Raw genomic sequence first — 8054 nt, 5'->3', positions numbered from 1 at the left:
TGTACCCATTCAGGATTGGCTTGTTCCCTTTCAATATCTCTTTCCATCAATAATTTGTTTTTAATCAGCGTCTAGGGAAAGTATAATGAGTATCTTCTGCTAGGATAAAAGGTCGGCCATATTCTTTGGAATTCCAGGTTCTATAGATAGATCAGTCAAAGATTTCTTTTTACCTACCTTTGTTTTTCCTAAGGTGTTGTAAGATCTTCTTTCTCAAAACAGTTTCTCATCCTTGTGAAAGTCCTGTTTTCTTTCACTGAAAATAGGGACCCCATTTTTCCATTTATTTATTGCTGTCTGTCCTGTTAGGCCAGGAGTTGGCAACATTTTTTGGTAAGTAGCCAGATAGTAAATATTTTCAACTTCGCTGGCCATATGGCTTCAGTCACAGCTATTTAACTCTGAAGTTGCATAGAAGCAGGTACAGATAATACATAAACAAATGGGCATGGCTCTGTTCTAATACCAAAAATGCGTGGATGGAGATTTGGCCAAAGGGTCATAGTTTTCAGTCCCTGACCTAAACTTAAGAAAGTAATGAAGAAAATAATAATACAGACTAAGCTTAAAAAGCATATATTTATATATGTGTATATATATGGAGAGAGAGAGAGAGACAGACAGAGAGAGAGAGAGAGAGAGAGAGAGAGAGAGAGAGAGAGAGAGAAAAGAGAGATTGGCTATAGATATGCATACGTTCTCCATTTTTGAGGAGCCATAATAGTCACATGAAAAACTACCTGTTCCAGAAATTTATAGCAACCCAATGATTGACTTTGTGTAACTATTATGCTCAGGATTTTGGCCTGTGGGCCAGGGAAATCTTGGTAAACATTAATCCTTATGCTCTAGGTGCTGCATTATCAGGTGATTAAGCTCATGGTTCTGATGAAGAAAACTAATTTGAGTTCAAATTCTAGCTCTGCCTCATAGCTGTGTAACCTAGTATAATTAACATTATTGATTTTTGCCTATATCCCCCATCTATCAAATACTGAATAATGATAATAAATACCTAACTCACAGATTTTTGGAAGGGTAATAGAGAAAATTTACATGAAGGATTTGGCATAGTACCTGAAAAAGAAAAGCAGTCCACTAATATTAGCTGTTAATTTATAACAATTTTATTTGTCTAAATGTTTCAGAGATGTCCTCTAATGTTTGTTCCTTATTTTTTCATTAGTAATAAAGTCCTCTATATTTAGCTGGACACCTGACATCTAGGAATAAAAACTGTGTTTCCCAACCACCCCCGTAGGTAGGTATGGCCACAGGTTAGATCAAGTTACATGTACAACTCTGAAGAGTCATTAAAGAGCAAGGATGTTTCCCTTTTCTTCTCTTCTAACTTCCTGTGGACTCTAATGTAGCTATGATATCTGGAGCTCAAGCAGACATCTTTGTCCCAAAGGTGGTAACACTTTGAAGATGGTAATACAATCTAGTAGGAGACTCGTCCGTGAAGACAGAGCTGCCATGCAAGTCCTGAACTACTTACCTCCCATCTTTGTTAATGTGAGGGAGAAATGAACTGTTATTTAATTCACTCTCTTTCTGTGTTTCCTGTCACTCACAGTTAAATGTAATCCTAACTGATATACTGGGCATGTTACATATTACATTTGCCAAACTTACTATGCCGACTTTGTCTGTGATGGCTCTTCAAAATGTGCCGACTTGAGCTCAACTCCAAATTGGGCTTTACGTCTTTGTTCTCTAGTTTCTGACCTGTTCCTCTCATGTCTTTGCTCTGGTCATTATACGTGCTAGGTGATCAACTCCCAGTTTGCAAAAGACTGAAAGATTTTCTGGAACACAGGACATTCAGTGCTAAAACCAAGAAAATTCTGGACAAACCAGGATAAGTTGGTCAAACTGACGCATAGTGAGTAGGTCAGTAAATCCTCCCATTTTTTATCTTTAGTTTCACAAGCCTGGGATCTAGATGTTTTTCACTAATTGTGCTAGGCCATCTAAAATAACTAAGAGTATCTTCCCCTAGAACAGGCTGACAAAGTTTTTCCGTAAAGAGTTAGATAGAAAATGTTTTAGGCTTGTAAACCGTATAGTCTCTATAGCAATTAATCAACTGTGTTATTTAGCAAGAAAGCAATCACAAGTATTATGAATGCTAGTGGACATGCCTGTGTTCCAATAAAAAAAAATATTTACAATAATAGGCGATCAGCTAGATTAGCCCACAGGCCTTACTTTTCTGATCTCTGTTCTGGAAACTTCCATGCACTGTTAATCACTGTAGTTCTAGAATGAACTCTTCAGTTTCTGCACACAGCTTAAAAAAAAAAAAATATTCATCATATTGGACCAAATTCTGTCCCTAATAATTTCTACATATGGACTCGCTTTTAGCTTCTAGAACAATACAGACGTCTGATGCGTCTTCACTGTTAAATATTTACCGTTTTTATATATAGCTACCATAAAAAGTCACAGTTTCTGGGGTCTTCACATGATATTTTCCAGACTTCTTCATTTCTTAGTATTTCTCCTTGTGAAACATTTTTTGAACCAAAGTCTTGATATTTGACTCTTTTAGAACTAGAAAGAAAGAAAGAAAGAAGGAAGGAAGGAAGGAAGGAAGGAAGGAAGGAAGGAAGGAAGGAAGGAAGGAAGGAAGGAAGGAAGGAAGGAAGGAAGGAAGGAAGGAAGGAAGGAAGGAAGGAAGGAAGGAAGGAAGGAAGGAAGGAAAGAAAGAAAGAAAGAAAGAAAGAAAGAAAGAAAGAAAGAAAGAAAGAAAGAAAGAAAGAAAGAAAGAAAGAAAGAAAGAAAGAAAATTTCAAGTGCCTTAACTAAATGTAATTATCCTTAAAAGGTAGTAACCAGAATTAAGCATGATATTTCACAAATGATCTATCTTATCCATCTCAGAGAGAAATATTTATTCAATCTTTCAAAAAATAGAGGGAAAATAAGAGTTATTACTGGTTTGTTTTAGTTCTGCTTTATTTTGTTTCAAGACAAGAGAATACTAGAGATTGATTTTTGTGAGAGAAAGAAAATGATGGGGGAAAAAAAATCTTAGGAATGGTAGAACCAAAGCAAGTACATGCTGGAATTAGAAGTACCCAAAGAGAAATTAAACATGCATTCTGTGGCTCCTGGGCAGAGGAAGCAAACAAAATCCCAGAATCCCTGGAGTTTTAGAGAAACAAAGCACTGCAGGTGTTTAGAAAGACCATTTTAAAAAATCGTAGCAGAAACCTTAGGAATTGTAAGAAAGGGACTCAGAAGAAGTTGGAGAAAATACTTAATAATAATATAGAGGGTGCCAAAATAATATATACACATTTTCAGAAAGGAAAACTGTATTAAAATTGTAACACTCCATATATACAGATAACAAAAGATGACTACAAGTCACGTTTGACTTCTGCAATTACAAGAGATGCTCAAAGTAGTCACCATCAGCATCCAGACACTGCTTATTATGGTGAATTATTTCTTGAGCAGCATTGACCAAAGTGTTCACTTGTGTACATTTTTTGGCACCCCCGATGTATGTGTAAAATTTACACTGTGAGACAGAAATCAGAGAGAATTTGTTTCCTAATAAGGAGATAATTCAAAAGAGGCATGTGGACTTTGATCAAGGTATTTTCCAGCATATTAGGACATGGAATGAAGTAGTAGTTTGAGGCTGTATGGCTTTCTTGTTTTTATGGCTATGGCAGACACTTTGTGGTATCAGGACAATCCTCAAGCTCACAGACACCCCCAACCCTCGCCCCCAACAGCATTTCACTTTTTCTCTCACATGCAACATTTTTATTGGCTTCATAAATAGTTCAAAAGTTCTGGGGAAATATTGTTTATAAGAGAGGATTTTTATATGTGAAAACCACTAGACTGAAACATGTGAAATTACCTTTTTTATAGGTCAAACCATTTTTAGTGGAAATTTGGCAATTTCACATGGTCTAACTTACTTCAAGTTAGGAAGTTGTTTTTATTACTCAGAATTTGTATAAATTTATGATGTAGCCTAAGATAGTGACAGGCAAGAAGTTTAGCTAACAACCCTTAGCTATAATTTCAGGACTGGTTCCTGAATAAAAACAAAGTATGTATTTGCAATGTTAGGAGCCCAGAATTTAACATTCATTCTCTCTTTGTCTTTAAGTAGCCACGGGGGGCTGGAGGGGAGGGGATTACTGTTGGAAAAGAAAAACTGAAGGAGCTCAAGTAAGATTTTTAAAACCAAAATTAATACAACGCAAAGAGCATTTTCGGAATAAAGACAATTCTCAGAAGTGATGTGAGAAAAACAAATGATTATGCAAAGCAAAATATTATTATTAAAATCTGTAAACACCACTTCCACATGGACACACAGCCAAAATAAAGGGGATGGAGAGGCTTCAAGGCAGCAGGGCTCTGAAAAGTATCTCAGTGAGAATGTCTTTGTCAATTTGTGCTGTTATAACAAATACCACATATTGGGTGGCGTTTGTTTTGCTTTTGTTTTGGGGAGGCAGCAAAAGCATACTCAGAAACTAATTCTGTCTTGGCGAGCAATTTATTTAGTATAGGTTTGCTGTGGGAATTATAATAATATCACAAGCCAATACCATACAGAATAATATTTTAATAAGCCAAATAAATAACATACTCCAAACAAATGACAGATTAATCACATTGTTGTTTAGGGAAGAGGACATGAGTGAAATAAAGACCAACTTTTTTTTTCAAATTTTTTTATTGGGGAATATTGGGGAGCAGTGTGTTTCTCCAGGGCCCATCAGCTCCAAGTCATTGTCCTTCAGTCTAGTTGTGGAGGGGGCAGCCCAGCTCCAAGACCAGTCACCGTTTTCAATCTTTAGTTGTAGAGGGCGCAGCCCACCATCCTATGTGGGAATTGAATCTGCAACCCTGTTGTTCAGAGCTGGCACTCTAAACAACTGAGCCAACCAACGTCCCCGAAAGTCCAACTTTTGACAGAGGTGTCTACCTTTTTGTACAAACCAGAGCAAAAGTAAAACTGCTAGAGCATGTTGCTTGGGAACAAAGACCCAGTGTTGGTAGGTGGGCTGATCTCTTCCACAGGGTCTCTGCGGTTTCTCACCACTACCAACCAAAGAGTTGCCTTCTCCACAGTAGGAGCGAATGCCCCAAAGATATTCAGAGAATTTTTAGGTTATGGAAGAATTGCCTCACCCAAACTGAAACTCAAAGTGTCCTCACCACCTGTCAGTATTTATAGTTTAGATGCCCCCTTGCCATAGTTGCTTCTCCACATGTTCTTATCAGTAAAACCCCCAGTGGGGATCCTCAGCATCTTATCAATGACAACAGATGTAGCATGATGACATCCTGGCATGACATACTCCTTTCTTATATCAAAGCACTGTGAAAGGACGACATCTGACACAACTTACTTCCTACTTATATCAAAGCAACTTTTTTTGTCTTTGTCATACACAACTGGATTAGAACAACTTCACTGAAGTCATGAACAAGTGGATTTGAAATCGTATTAAACCTGTACACAGCAGGTGGCTTAGACAACAACAACTTGTTTCTCACTGTTCTGGAAGCTGGAAGTCTCAGGGTGCCAGGATGGTCAAGTCCAGATGAGAACTCACTTCCTGGTTTACAAAAGGCCTCCTCTTTGCTGAGTCCTCCCATGGTGCAAAGAGTGAGCTCTGGTCTCTGTATCATCTTATTAAGACATCGATTGTGTCATAGGGCTCTACCCTCATGACCTCATCTAAACCTAATTATTTCTCAAACGCTCAGCCTCCAAATAACATCACATAGGGATTTAGGGCTTTAATATATGGTGTTGGGGGGATATAAACATTCAGTCCACAGCAGGACTTTGGTTAGGTCTACAGAGGGAACAAATACGCATAGAGGAATGCTGTCTTTATACGTCAGATAAGGCCTCAGTCAATCTCTGTAACTTTTAAAGGGAATGGTGACTATTGTATGCAGTGGGGGCAGGTGAAAAGGAGTGGTGATGATTTTTAGAAAACAAAACAAAGCAAAACAACAGATGTCAAAGAAAGACAGAAGGTCGCTTGTTAGAATCAAACATTAACTTCAATCCTTATGGGTCAGAGTAACAATGTGTAAAGGTTTCTTAAAGAGCTAGAATAGTTACCAGCCCTGGAGAACTCTGACAGTGGGTATTCCATCCATGAGAATCCTTTTTTGAAATAAAGATGTCGATTTGTATGTTCGTATTGGAAAGTATAAAATAAAGTGGAGTTTGACCATCCAATTTATTCACGTAATTTATCTCTACTACAATCACTACCCCAAAAGCAGCTCAACAAACTGTAAACTGATGAATTGAAAACAACAGTCCTAGCATGATGTCACTTCATTTGGCAAATTTTGAGTGAAGTGAAAGAAGTTGAAAAACAGTAATTCCTAAGCTTCTAGCCCTCTTCTGAGCCATTTCCACAGCTTTGGATGGAGGCCACCCTAGGGGCAGGGCTGCCAGTCACTAACAAGGTGACCTGTGCTGAAATTATTTGGATGGAGTCAGGAGAAAGGGATGGAGTTACCAGAAAAAATGTGAATGGTAGGCAAAACAGCATGTGTCCGATGAAGAAAAATTACCTAAAGTTTGGAAATGAAACGAAAAGATGATTGTGACTTGTGACGTCATGTCAGGGCATCTGACTTGGCTAAGGACATCTAATCGTCCACAGGAATGTAGCTTCCTACTACTACTGCTTAAGGTGTATATATATATATATATATATATATATATATGTATATATATATATATATTAACTCTATAAAGTTACAATTCTGTCAAGATTTTAAATTTAGAAAATGAAAGCAAATTATTTCTATCTCATAGGTAAGCAAAAGAGTTTTTTGTTTTTGTTTTTGTTTTCCTGATAGCAGTGCAAATGACTTTTGTCTATTAGAGAAGATAACCATAGAGGCTGTTTTATTGTGTTGTGGAACACTAATTAGCTTTGTATTTAATATGTAACTATTACTTGAGCATATTTTTCATTCAATCACTGTACATTTATTTTCTCTTTTAAAGTAACACATGAATACACATTCATTTCCTCTTATCTGCCTTTGAACTGGCTTTGTCATCCTGCTGGTTCCCTCATTAAAAGTTTGATATATGCTCACTGTCTATTTGTAAAATTGTGTAGGCTTTTGAAAATATTTGGAGAGTTATACTTTTGAGAGTCCACAACAGGTCTGTACCACCATTGGTGGCTATTTAACCCAGAGCTGTGAAGGTTGAAACCTTGAGCAGGATGAAATGAAGTAATATCTTCATTTCATCATTTGAGTTATATCTCCGACCTCTCCCTATTATCCCACAGTCAACAAGTCACTATACTCTGTCCTTTTAATTATTTTTCTCCCGTCTATTCCTTTTCCATTCTCCTTGACATTTTCTTTCTGCTTAGACTTCTTTCTCCTTACCTCTTTCTAACTTCAAATTATTTTTAGAACTACTCCCAGATCCATCTTTCTAAAGCATAGATGGAATTAGGTCACTATTCTACGGAAAAAAAAAAAAATCCTTTGATGAATCCCCCTACCTGTAAAATTAAGCAGTTGGTTCTCAGATAAATCCTATCTATCTCCCCTGACTATCTTCATCATTCTCTGGGTAACATCGTACCAAACCGAACTTGTTATATTTCTCAGACATCTCCAGTTCCATAGTTCTGTGTGCATGGTTGGTGAACCCGAGCTGTGGGAACAGAGTGGACTTTGACACACTTTAGTCGCAACACTAGTTCTTCTATTTGTAAATGGACAGGCCTTGAGGAATTTGGTTCACCTTTCCATATCAGTTTTCTAATCTATAAACCAGTGATAATATCTCACAGGATTGTGATGGGAAATAAATGGTGTCACTGATTGATCCATGTGTTTACTAATGAAGTTATTTAATAGTCAATTCAACAGATAAGGAAGGGGCTCCCACTGTATGACACTGTGTAAAGCCCTGGGATTACAAAATCCAATGAAACGAGGTCCCTGCAGTCAGGTTTAAAATAGGCATAATTTTTAAAAAATAAATAGTTTAGCATAAAAAG

Source organism: Rhinolophus hipposideros, assembly GCF_964194185.1.
Source record: "Rhinolophus hipposideros genome assembly, chromosome: 14".
Lineage (NCBI taxonomy): Eukaryota > Metazoa > Chordata > Mammalia > Chiroptera > Rhinolophidae > Rhinolophus > Rhinolophus hipposideros.
Note: the sequence above shows the minus strand (reverse complement) of the source record.